The sequence below is a fragment of the Ambystoma mexicanum genome, chromosome 2p (assembly GCF_040938575.1).
Source record: "Ambystoma mexicanum isolate Mex_15411 chromosome 2p, UKY_AmexF1_1, whole genome shotgun sequence".
Lineage (NCBI taxonomy): Eukaryota > Metazoa > Chordata > Amphibia > Caudata > Ambystomatidae > Ambystoma > Ambystoma mexicanum.
The window spans coordinates 1,226,117,149-1,226,130,843 of record NC_090923.1 but is presented as its reverse complement, the minus strand read 5'-3'; the positions used below and the strand labels follow the sequence as shown (position 1 = coordinate 1,226,130,843).

The window sequence follows — 13,695 nt, the reverse complement described above, 5'->3', positions numbered from 1 at the left end:
CAGATAAATTGTGAGCTCTGATGAACCACACTCTTGTGCACCAGACTTTGACAGACATTGTGGCTCCCGTTCTTCAGTGGTGGAAACTTTGCTTAATATTTGAGAACAGATTTCTGAAAGGCTTCCTTTGACCTCCTTCCCATGGACTCTTAAACCCATTATCAACGATGCTCTTTGCATGCCAGCTTTAGAGGGAATCTTTTGGTCACCAGTGGTGTGTAGGGTGCAGGTATCTAAGATATTTATTTGAGGGTTGTGACAGGACCTGCATGCAGGCCCTGCCAGGTGAGGGAGCCCACCCACGGTGTCAGATCGTGTGTGGGCAAGCCCTACCCTCTGATCGCTTACCTGATAGCTGCAGGACCATAGTGGACCCCGCTGTGGAGAAAGGAGGAGTTGGCTGGGCTGCAGCCCGAAAATGGGGGCCGCGAAACTGACAGCTGAGGTATGCAGCATGGTGCACCTATCGTGGCAACACTGGCAGGGGCCGTGCAGCAGAGGATTGCCAGTATCCCTTGGGGGTGCCGTAAACACCACAAAAGTGGTTGTATGGGAGAAGGATGCTGCAGGGGCTCTAGGACTCGACGCAGCGTCCACACATTGAGACTGCACACCACCACTTACCCACCAAGGAATATTGTTTAAAACAAAGACCTTACTGACAAGGTCCCAATTAAAACACCAGGGAATAGTGAAATAAAACCAGGCCTATCTTCAAGCTTAGGGAAGAGGGAACATAAGTTGCCTTTTGGCCAGTGTAAGGCCATTGTGAAAAATCCAGCAAGAGGGGTGGGGCTTATCAGCCCTCCCTGACCCTTCCTCTGTCACACCCCTGGAGACCGGTAGGTGATTCACCAGGGTAAGTAACCAATCCTGGGAAGGGGTGGGGTATTTAAGTGTGTGTGAGTGGCTGGGTGTGGGTTGGTTGGGTGAGGTCAGGAGGTGGTGGGAAACATCCAAGAGACCAAAGGAGGAGAGAGAGAAAGGAGTGCAAAGGCTATTGTAAGGAGGGGGGCCTGTGCAGTGTTTGTGTGTGAGAGTGAAGAGTTTAAGGAGTAGAGGTAAAGTAGGAGATGTGGAGGGGCAGTGGTAGTGTGGCTGAGGGAGTAGTAGTTGGGAGTAGAGAAATTAGGTAGCAGGCGTAGTAGAGGAGTGAGTGAGAGAACCAGGTAGTTGAGTGGTAGTTGATATTAGGGGGCAATAGTGCGCACGCTTGAGTAGAACGATAAATCAGTTGACAGTAGTAGTAGTTCGAAGTAAAGGGAGTAGCAGTAGAGGAAGAGAAGGAAGAGCAACAGTGAGTGGGAGGATAGGAGTAGCTAGTGGTAAGTGTAGAGAGAGAATAACAAACGAATAGTGAGATGCAAGGACGGAGGGTGGGAGGGAAGAAGGAACAACTGAGGCAGCAGGACATAGCGATAGTAAGAAGTGATGGAGTTGAGAAGTGAGAGGTAAAGTCAGATCGAAGGGTGGAGGTGGAAAGGCAGAGTGAGAGATTGGAGGTGCAGTAGTACAGTGACAGAACATCTTAAGAGACAAGTATAGTGACGGGTCCGGTATAAGCGGGTGTGAGAGAATGGCGGCTGTGAGAGAAGTGAGTGACAATGGGCGAAAGAAGACACCATGCCCAACTCCCTAGAAAACTAAGTGGGATAGGTCAGGGACAGTTAGAACATTCCCAAGGAGTTAGTCAGCCAACATCTTAGGGGAGCCCCCACTAGAGTAAGGCAGTGAAAGACAGCCAGGTGATACTGTTTGCAAGAACTAACATATCTGTTATCTGAGCTAGGGAGGTGGAAAAGACCAGGGAAGACGAGACAGACAGGCACCAAACTTCCCAAGAGACCCTGATAAGCCCAAAAGACCCTTTCTAAGAATGTACAGCAAATCTATCTGTAAGTGATCAATACAAAGCCTTGGACTTACTACCCGAGTCAGCCTGGTTCTTTGTGGTGAACTGCCCTATCACATGTGGGGTCAGAAGTGGGACCCTTGATCCCAAGCGAACCAACCCACGAATGGAAACCCCCTGTATCAGCAGAGATTGGAAGCATTACCAACACTGGAAGTGCCCACTGACCACGACCATAGGGAAGAGACCGCAGTAGAGAGCCAAAAGGGATCACATACGAGTGCAGCCACCCAGTAGAGACACAGAGTCTGGGGATGAGAAAGGGTCATTTCTTTTTCCCACGGTGACAAGCCTAGACCAAGTAGCCCCATCAACTGTGAATCCATCAAAGATGGAAGATTTGTTACTAGCTTTGGTAGAGAGACAGCTGCGTAGCAGTCAGCAACACCAAGAGATGCTAGCCGCTTTACAGACCATGATGACTGAAAGGTGGGATCCACCAGCCATTCCCCTGAGCATTCTCAGGACCGCTGGACTTGATATATTGCTCCCGTGGTAACTGGAGAGGCACAACAGGCTTTCCAGGCTTTGAACCTGGATTGGAGAACCCCCTACAATGTCCTTAAAATGGGAATAATCTAACGATTGGGACAAGACCCAGATCATTGTCGGGTGAGGTTACGTTACTTATGGTTACGGCAAGGAGAGATGTCCAGACAGATGTCCTATTGAGTTCCAGACCACGTCGATAAGTGGCTAACCAATAAAACGCTGGAAGTGGTGAAGGAAATGTTAATCCAGGAACAGTACATCGATTCCCTCCCTCCCTATATACAGAAGATAGTGTGGCAATTACACGAGCGGAATCTGGAGGAAGCTATTCAAACAGCTAATACACACCAAAGAGCTATGTCCCTTTGAGATTCTGAAGCGGTCACAAAGAGAAACATGGACATTCGACCCATGGTTAAACTCAAAGAAGGCAATCCCTTTTTGAGGAGGTTGGCCTCAATACTTCCAGGCTCCCCTGGAGCCGATCTGGAGCACCTGTGCCTGCCGAAACCTGACCCAAAGCCCCTACCAGCACATGCATCTGGCTGGCCGTGCCCCCTTTAAGACCTGAACTGATTAGTACTACGAGTGTAGCAGAATTTGACACATTGAATGGTTCTGCACCATAAAACCAAAAGAGGAACCTATGGAAATCAGTCTCCTGCAAGAAACTTGATACGTTGGCACTGAGGTGGTAGAGGCAGAGTATATACCAGAGGAAGAACCTTCCCCTGAATATCTGGCAGATCAATTCCAGGAGAAGATAGATCAACCCGAGACAGACACCTGGCCTACTACTGGGAAAAGGACCCCACAGTTCCACATACCTGTGCACATTAATGCCAGGCAGACTATGGCCCTTCTGGACTTAGGGAGCAAGTAGACAGCAATTTGAACTGAATTAGTTTCCCCAGAAGAGCTGGAACCAGACTACCTTGCCTGTATAATGGGATGCAGACTTATACCGTCAGGCCAGAATCAAGATACACATATTAGGGCAGAACCTTACAGTCTCTATGATAGTTATGTCTATGCCAGGGCTCCCAGAGCAGGTCTTGATTGGGACAGACTTCCCATTTATTTCGGAGTATCTCTGTATCAGAAAGAAAAATCTTTTTTTTGGAGAACCAAGACACCAACTACAGTTCAAGGCCTTCCTACCAACAAGGTAGATGAGACGTAGGGACAGGCGATCCCCAACACAACCTACAAAGCAAGGGTGGAGGTATGTGACAGGGCTTGCCTGCACATCCCAACCCACTCACAGTGCAGTAGCGTGTGTGGCCAGGTCCCCTCACTCCTGTTGCTTACCTGATGGGGGCAGAACGATAGTGAACCCCACCGTGGATAAAGGAGGAGTCAGCGGGGCTGCTGCCCAGAAGATGTCAGGCCACAGAGTAGCCAGCTGCCGTATTCAGTGGGGTGTGTCTAACGTGGCAACAGCAGGGACTGTGCAGCAGAGGACTGTCGGTGTGAGGAGTAGAGGTAGAGTAAAAGGAGTGGAGGAGTAGTGGTAGCAGTGGCAGAGGTAGTAGTAGTAATTGAGAAAAGAGACAGTAGGTAGCAGATGTACCGGAGGTGCGAGAAAGAGAAACAGGTAGTAGAGTGGTAGTTGGTAGTAGGGGAGATAGTGCGCCCTCGTGAGTAGAAAGGTAAATAGATTGACAGTAGAAGTAGGAGAAGGTAAAGGAAGAAAAGGGAGAAGCAGTTGAGGAAGAGAAGTAAGAGCGACGATGTACAGGTTAATAGGAGTAGCTAATTGTAAGTGTAGAGAGAGAGAAAGAATAATGGAAAAATAGTAAGAGGCAAGGAAGTATAGTGGGAGGAAAGGAACAACTGAGATAGAAGGAGGTAGCGACAGAAGTGATAGAGTTGAGAAGTGAGAGGGGAAGTCAGATCAAAGGGTAGGGGTGGAAGGGAGGAGTGAGAGATTGGAGGGACAGTAGTAAGGCGGGAGGAGAACATTCAAAGAAACCAGTATAGTGAAGGGTCAGGTGTGTGTGAGTGTGAGAGAAGGGAGAGTGACACTGGGTGAAGGAAGGCACCATCCCTAACTCCCTAGAACACTAAATGGGATAGGTCAAGGAAAGTTAGAAAATCCCCAGCGAGTTAGTCAATCGACGTCTATGGGAAACCACCACTAGAGTAAGGCAGCAAAAGACAACCAGGGGTTACTGTTGACAAGAACTAACATCCCTGTTAAGGACGTCTTGGTTAGGGGAGGGGAAAGACTGGGGGAAGACGAGACAGACAGGGCCTGCCCTAGTGCCAAACCTCCCAAGAGAAACTTTTAAAGAATTTACAGCCAATCTATCTGTAAGTCACCAGTAAAGACCCTTTGACTTACTACCCCAGTCAGCGTGGTTCTTTGTGATGGGCTGCCCCGTCACAGAGTTCAGATATCAAATAACTTTTGAAATTTAAAGAGGACTCTTATGTAACTTGTAGTTGTGTCATTGGACATTACAAAGAGGAACCAGGGAAACAGCCATGATAGAATTTAAGCATGGGAATGAGAGAGGTGAATTATAAGATCATGTACAATTGACGTTACACTACGTCTAAACTACATTCTTGGTGCCCTGGTCGCTTTGAACTATATTGGTGGAATTTTGGAGGAGTGGGAGATGTTATACACATAGGATGGTCCTGCCCAAAGATTAGTATCTATTGGAAGGAAGGATCCTGATGGCTGCGAAATCTATTCTGGGATTTCTGGTTATTGACTCACTATTTAGGTGAGTCGGGAACCAGGCCATAGAGATGACAATCTTGAGGCGATGCACTCTATAGATTGGCTTCTCATTTTCATGGTAACATTAATCTTCTAAGTTGAAGTAAACTGCCTCTCATTATTGGGACAGTTGTTACAGAGGCCTATGGATGTCTTGTCAATGGAACACATCATGTTTCTAAAATGGTGGAAACTACCTTTCTCAGGGCCACCGCTCCCTATTATGCCCTCAGAGACTTTGCAATTTTTATTTAATAGTGGAAATGTATGTTATAATGTTTGTGAAAGTAATGCAATGATATGTTGGATTGGGGATGGGATACAAACATACAATTGTGAACAGATGACACAAATATGTTTGGATTGTACATTTTCATATGTTGGGACTGTCATGTTTCATTGAGTTCAGATTTGTAAAGGGATTGGGGGAAGAGGAATCTAGGATAGACGGATATAGGATTATTTTCTTTGTTATTGTGGGATTTAAATCTGTTTAAAAAGTAGTGCTGTTGCACGCTTAAGAAAGTGCTGTACCATGATTCTTCCTTTTTTACCTGGATTGTTGCTCCCAGCGCAGATATGGTTGTCCTCTGTTTTAAGGGATCTGTACATTAACACATAACTTCTGGGATATCCAAAATAGTTTACAGTTGGAATTTCTCCTCACCCCGCTTGTGCTTTTCAGACTGAAGTTATTCTCCCCCACAGGCCAAGGGTCTCTCTTCTGGGCTTGAGCCCACTGGATGCTATGCCAATCATGCTTTATTTGAAATAATACATAAGCATAAAAAATACATATAAAACAATAAAGATAACAAGAAAATACAATATCAGGGAATATGCATACAAATATCCGGGCGGACATAAAACATAACCATTTAATCAAAATATATAGAATCATGAAATGATAAAAATGAACAAAGCCACTCATCCAAATTGCAACATGATCACAAAAGTAAAATCTTTCTCCTAATCCTGATAGCACCACCACGTACTGCTCCAAAGACCAACATACGTAATAATCCTTTGTCTAGAGTAACTAAAACAAGAGGGATATAGATTGAACAAAACTGAGTCTGTAAAAAATGAGAACTGTACCTCTTTCTTGCCACTATTTAAGAGTTACAAACGAGCATAACATCTATTATATCATCCTGCAACCTGGGGTTACAATGACAACTCTCTGCAGACCATTTCACAGTGTTTGATGCTCCAGTCCCAACAGGGAAGTGATCACACCAGGGTTTGGGTTATAGCTCCCAGCAGGCTGGTCACACTTCTCCATAATGGCGTCTTACCTGTTGGGGCCCTGTGTTACAGCCCCAGTACATTCCTTACACCATGTTTTCCTTTATGGCAGATCTTCTGCAGGGACTAACTGGCTCAGCCACCTGCTCCCCTATCACTGTCTCTGCCAGCACACCAACTCGCAGGAAGTCCACCCTTACACTCTTAATGCTTGTCACTTTCTGCCTTCTTTTATTCTCTCTCAATCAACTAAATTGCCTCAATGAGGCCTGTGATTGGTTGGACCCTCCTAACTCCGGGTTACAGGATTGGGTTTCTGTTCACACTTTCATCACTGGCATGTGTTGTGAATCTCCCCGTTAATGGCTTCAATGATCCAAGCTCCATGGGCAGAGGGCTGAAATGTGTTGACTGCTATCTTAGAATCAGGTCAAACCATTATAGTGGCGAGCGCCTGTGTGCTCTGATCCCCCTTCTCTGTCAGCAAATGTTCTCCTTCGATACTGCTGTGTACTCACAATCGGCCTAATCACAAATTGGGTGGTATCCCAGCTATAATATCGCCCAACTGTAATAGTGTTAGTGCCCACCGGTCCAGCGGTATTACTGCCGGATCACTGGTTGTGCACTAACGGTAAATCCCCATTCCGCATTGGGTCCATTGGATCCAATGGGGTATTAAAAGCTGGCGGTTATACAGGCCGCTAAATGGGATTTTCACCTCCAGAAAAAAGCTGGAGGTAAAACAGCTCATTTAGTGCCCCACTCGTGATAGGGCCAGCCCTTGAATGCAGCTGTAATACCGTTGCCGCCGCATTTAAGGGCAACAGCCCAACTCTTGATGAGGCCCAATGTGTGCACATCCCCAACCTAAATTGTGACTGTTTCTCTGTGACTTCCTGTCCGTAATTGTTCCACAAACCCCAGGAAGAAGGTCTCTGCAGGCATGCTACTCTATGCTGAAGGAACAATATACTCACTGTTTTGCCCTTTATGTAACCAACCCCAGACGTGCCACAACGCACTAATAATAAGGCATTTATATAGCACTACGAACCCTCAGGTTATTACCCACAGTGTGTGTTGCTCATTTATGGGGATTCGAAGAACCTGCATTAGCAGGCACTTCACGGATGTCAAAGCAAGCGCTCTGCTTGCTGTGCCACTTGACCGTCTTATTATTATCATTATTATTATTATTATTGTTATTATTATTATTATTATTAAGAAGGTGGGAGGTTAAGGGTGTTGAGGGTGGGTCAGGTGAGAGATCACAGGTGTGGATGAGGGAGGTTGGAGAGCAAGGTTTTTTTTGGAATGCAAATAAAATCACTCCGACACTTGAACAGATGCAAGCACGGCCATCTTTGAGTGGGTGTGACAGATTTACTATGTGCCTGCATACAATTATGTATGGTAAGTGACATCAAATTACCTTATCAGAAATCTTCAATTAATTCTTGCCACACAAAACATCCAACCCTGTCTTCATCACAGTCATTGCATGGCAACAAGTGGTCCCCAGCATGTGCATAATCCTTCTATGGAGGACCATGTCGGCATCCAGAGGCAGGGGGACATTTCTTCTAATGCACATGTAATGCAGCAACGAAATGTTTGCTCACATTGTCTGGCGTGTACATTAGCGCGCCTCCGTTCTGATGGAGACACCAGAATATCCCTTCAGCAGGCCAAAGGTATGCTCTATGCAGAACCTGGTCCTTATATGTGCCTTATTATAGGCCGCCTCCCACGCGGTGTGTAGGTTTCAGACAGGTGTTATCAGCTAGGGGAACTGGGAATCACCAGAGTCATCTGCAAATGGGGATCGTGTTGGTTACAGAACTATAAGCAAGTGTACCAATTGATCATGACATAATGGTCAACATGTCAGCTACCGAACATAGTACACATTTGAAATTCACTCTTTGTCTATCCCTACATTATATAATGCCTCGTGGAATAAAGGGGGAAAGGGTTAATGTCACTTCGGGAATATTTCATTTCACACATCACTGATCCAACAGAGGTGAGAGTCATACTGGATTGCCAATGAGCACGTTGTCTGTAAATATTCAGTTATGAGCACTCATGCACGTGCTCTGATACCCTTTCGGGTAATCTTGTGTACTTTGTGAAAGTGCTCTTGCTCTTGGGAAATTACATTAATGGGTTTAAGCGTTCATGCCATTACTGCCTGTCAGTGTTGCACTGCCATTGTGCACAGGACTCAGGAGAACTGTGCTGTGTCCTATGTAGGCATGGTTTCCCTATGTATTGTGGAACCTGTAGTTCACTCTTTGTACATTTCTTAGTACATTTGGGAATATGCATTTCTGTCATGTTCTGACGCTGACTGCAGAGCACTGTCCGCTTCTTATATGTTGTGTAAGAGGGCAAATTCTTCATGCACAGGGCTGTGACAGGACATGCATTACACTGACACCAAATATATGTTTGACCCTCCCCTCCTCCACTTATTGTTGCTACCCTTTGCACTTGAGAAGTGTGGCGAACCAGACAAAGGAGTTGGACTAGTTACTGGCATGCTTCAATGGTGTTTAATAAAAGTGAAAAGAAAACGCCTAACTAGACCTTCTGCTATAAGGGAAGTTCCCTACCTACCAAGCTAAAACTAATGGTGCTCAAAAGAAAACAGTCTTTAGTCCAAATTCTAACCAACTAACTGGCCCTACCACTTTAAGAAAACCAAACAAAAACAAGTTCTGGCGAAGTTCGTCAAAGTTCTGGTAAAGTTTGACAATTTCTTATAATACAGTCTCAGATTCCTTTTCCTCAAGAAGCAGGTTTTAAAAAGTTCAACAAAGTTCTTACAATACAGTTCTCACTCTCTATTGGTTTGTTATAACAACTTTTCAAGGCTTCACATATACTCCTTAAGGTTTCCTTTTCCTCAGGAAGTACTAGGTTTATTTAACGCAGCGCCACCATTTCCTTCTTGGTGTTTGCAAGGGTCTTGGTTTTGTTTTTAAATATTCAAACCCTCCAGGTTTCTCTCCTCCTAATTCTGCACATTATATTTCTGGTTTCTTGGGTTTTCTGGGCTCCCTTAACCCTGGTTGCTTCTCCAGCCTAAAGTATCAGTCTTTTGGTTCCCCAGATCTCCCCAAAGCCCTCTGGCTCACTGATTGGGTTGTTTTGTCTCTGTTTGGGTTTGTCCGGCTCCCCTAACCCTTAGGGCTTTCCCAGCCTTGATTCACACTGTTCGCCCTTCACCACGGCATTACCCTTTCTGGAGTGTTTGCTTCCCTTCCACTGCTCAGCTCTGCAGTTAATTCACTTCTTGTGCGGAGCTCGGGGTTCCAGGCTCTCCGTTTCAGTATGGGTTCGGCCGCGGTGAACGGCTCCCAGGCCCACCACGGATTCCATATGGTCGCTTCACCAGGCAAGGCGGTCACTGTACCGTCTCTGTCTCTCTCCCGACCTTGGCTTCTCGGTTGGTCAGGACGCCAGACTTCTGGCATCTTGCGAGCGTCTCGTTTGCTCTCCGCGCTACCGCTGGCTCTGCAGTCTAGCATGGCTTTGCACCTCCAGGAAGTCTTCCCATGAGAGGATAGCCTCTGCCTAGGATTCTCCCCGCTCCATTCAAAGTTCCTTGTGGTTTATGTACGTCATGACAAACAAAAGGGGTGTGTCGTTCTTTGACTTTGGCGTTCAGGCAGAACCCAGTATTACCTGAAACCAAAGAGATTGAAGAAATGTCCCTAGGGGGGACTTTCAAAACAGAAGAACAGTCTTTCTGATCCCTCGTAGGCAGACAATATATGCCCGGACCGGGAGTTCCTTATCGGAATGTGAGTTGTCCCCCAGAGGGAAGTCACTACGAGTAAGGTCCTACTTGCCCAAACCCCTAGGGAGGGTCTTGCTTAGCAAGCTCAACTCTCTAGCCTCAAATGGGGTGGTTCCCCTATGGGGAGAAGGGACGAATGGTCTAAATTTGTCACAGAAAGAAGGCTGTATGTGTTGTTTCATGATGATTGTACTTACCCAGGATCCAAGTATATTTCCCTCTGTGGATCTCTGTATATGCTGGCAGAATCCTATATCACAGGACCATGTCTTCATGGGTGGAATCTGGGAAGCCGGCACAGCAGTGGGTCACAGTGAGATCAATGGCACAGGTCACCTGTACATCAAGGGAATGTTGTTTCCTGTTTTGGAACACCACTTCCAGAGCTGCGATGACATTAGGTCAGTGTGCAGCTGGATAAATCCGGGCCTTTGTTGCATTTACCTGTGCAGAGGTGGTAGGCAGGGAGATGTGCTCAGGAGCATGCTGCATAAGCGCCTCCAGCACTTGAGTAAGCACAATAGAAAACGTGGGCTGTGACCTGCCATGCAGCATGCCAACAGTGGGCTGGAAGGTGCCTGTGATAAAAAAAAGTGCAGCACTGACACAAGCTTCAGCAATGGTGGGATTGCTGTTCTTATGTTGATCCTGCTCTGTAGATCACCCTGTATCAGGGAGAATACTCTTTTTGTTAAGGTGGTAGAGTGTTACCCGCTGACCATCAGTTAGTACCCAAGGTGATGGCCTGACCTGTGGAATGGGCACTCCCCTTGCAAGTGTTCATGCCTCTGCAGCTCGATGTAGAGCCAAAGGCACTGGATCTGGACATTTGCTACTACTAGTGTCTGCAAGGTGTTGGGAAGTGTGTTTGGGGACGGTGTGGGCCTTGCATATCCTTTCGGTGACAATTAGGTACACATGTGGCTTAATTTGCACCACCTGTATGTATTTACGTCCACCTTTTGGGTGGTGGTAACTGCACCATGTGTTTGGTGGAGTTAGGGCCCATATTTGGCAGTATTTTGGTGGTATTTCCTTGTAATGTGGTGAAATCACCATTTGTGTTTATGTCGCTATTTCCTTTTCGCAATTAGTCCTGGGAGAATTAGCGCTGGTTTTTGGCATTTATTCCCACCAGGACTAATTCCGTCCGAAGAGTTAAAGCCCATTTTCGGTGACTCTTAAATCAACAGAGGCAGTCATTCCGTTAACACCCACTTTTTCTACTTACTGCCAAACTCGTAATGAGGCCCAAAGTATGTAGGCTGTCCTATGGTTATGGTGAAATGCCAGGTAAGTCACAGTTCCTTTACACAGGTACCCAGTAGAAAGCAGTCAACGCCAGGGAACAGCAGTGGAGACCCAGAAGATATTTAGTGGAGGGTTTGCAATCCGGTAACCCCAGGAACAGAGACGCAGAGCAGGATTCAGCCCCCAATGCTAACCAATGAGGAGATGCAGTAGAAGAGGACCTGTAAAACCCAACGGCCACACATCACCAGGACTCTTATGGGTGAGTATCTTGGATAACCTGCCAACTCAGGGTCCACAGGTAAGTATTTAGCGTTGGTTTCTAAAAATCATATTTCAGGAAAGCAGAATATCAAAGTAAGTAAAGGCTTTCTTTTACAGAGCGAAATGAAGGGTCTGGTCACTTTTGGACTTGAACACTGAGTCAAGGACGACCCTGATGGCCCAAAAGAGGAGCAATTGTCCTCCACAGTAGTGGAACCCACCATCCATAAATGGAATCAGTAATTTAGATGGCTAGGGGAGAACAGAGAGCCTACACAACAGTGGTGGCAACCGCCACATCCAGAGAAGCAGCTTTTGACCGGGTGTTGGGGTCTCAACACCTTTCCAGACTGTGGCAGCTTCCAAAACAACGACGGAAGACCCTCGCAGTTTTAAAAAAGATTTTTATTGTGATTTTGGTTTGAAACAAACCTTACACAAAAACAATTTTGTAGTAAGAAAGAGAAAGAAAAACATCACATTTCATATCAACAAACTACGCTACTTCTTATATAAATCATATATTTCATGTCAATTGATCCAAAACACATTTAAAAAATGTATTCAAGGCTAAAACCAATGACACATTTGCCCCTCAAATTAATCTACAACATAATAACTTAGTTGAGAAATCATTATCACTAAAACCCCTGTCTTTAAAAAAGCGTAACCTACTAGTATCAAAAAATGGACAATCGATGACCCAATGTTTCAATGTTTACTGAGAGTCAGCATTATTACAGAATCTACAGTTTGTTTGGATACTCGATAAGTGGGAGCCCTTCCAGTGTTTTGTCCTTTCCCTAGAATGTAGCTGGTTCAGTCTAAAACATAAATATGTGGCATGTACTCTGCTGCATGCACATTTTCTCTTGTAAACAATCCTTCCACATTCCCATTGATGCAATGTTGGTCAAGTTATATCCCAAATTCCCAAATATCTTAGCGATGATACTTGCTCCAGTCTCTCATGGCCCAGTACATAGTCTTTGGTTTCGAACCCCTGGAAAAGACAACGGGCCTTATTACACAGTAGGCGGTAACCATGGCGCTATTAGCGCCATGATTGCTGCCGGTATTTTACCGTGTCCACCTTGGTGGATGGCGGAAATTGCCGCCCTACTCCAAGGTGAGCGGGGGGCAGTAATTCCCCATTCATCAAGGCACTTCCCCATTCCCATTATTGCCCCCATAGGGCTCAATGGGAATGGGGAAGGCGCTAATTACGGTACCGCAAATTGCGGTACTGTAATTAGCACCAAGGTCCCTTTGCAAACCCTACTTTAACGGCTGGTAGAACCAGCCGTTAAGGTCGGTTCCCGCAAAGGGAACTCGTAGTAAGGCGGTAAGGGTTTAACGGTACCGGTGCCCTTACCGGTACCGGTAAACCCTTACCGCCTACCATGTAATGAGGCCCTTTAGACTTGGCTCCATTTGGTGACATATTATTAGCACCAGAATACTGAAGAAACAAATCAATCTTGCGTTGTAGACCCCTCGCCGTTCTGTCAAATAAAATAAAGTCATTGGCAAATGCAAGCCAGTCTAGTCTTAGTCCACCAAGTCTTGCCGATGAAATGGACGGCAAATGTGCAGCTCTGTTTTAGTCCTACATGTGTTTCGATCACAGTAGAAAGAGAACCGTCTCAGGTCAGATGCTCCCTCAAAGTAGTTCCTGTGTGCAACAGAGCAAGAAGTTGGAACATCTTTCTCGTAATATTCATTTTCAGGAGTTTGGTCTACAACATCAATCTCACAACACAATCAAACTCGCTGGTCATGTCCAACGAGGCCATGTATACCGCACCCACTTGACTATTCTGAATATTGGATAGAGGATGAGCAAGAATAGTAGCATTGAGAGAGGTCCCCGAATATTTCCTGGAATCTGGACAAAACATGGGACTGATTAATGATGAGATTAAGATCTCTCAACAGCAATATTGAAAACACCTTGATTGTCGCGTCAATGAGAGCGATCAG

General features: G+C 45.9%; 1 protein-coding gene across 2 annotated transcripts in view; it reads left to right on the top strand.

Moving 5' to 3' along the window:
• LOC138567368 (uncharacterized) overlaps window positions 1-13,695 on the top strand; it is a 963,890-nt gene that overhangs the window by 33,682 nt on the left and 916,513 nt on the right. The gene's annotated exons all lie outside the window — the stretch shown is intronic.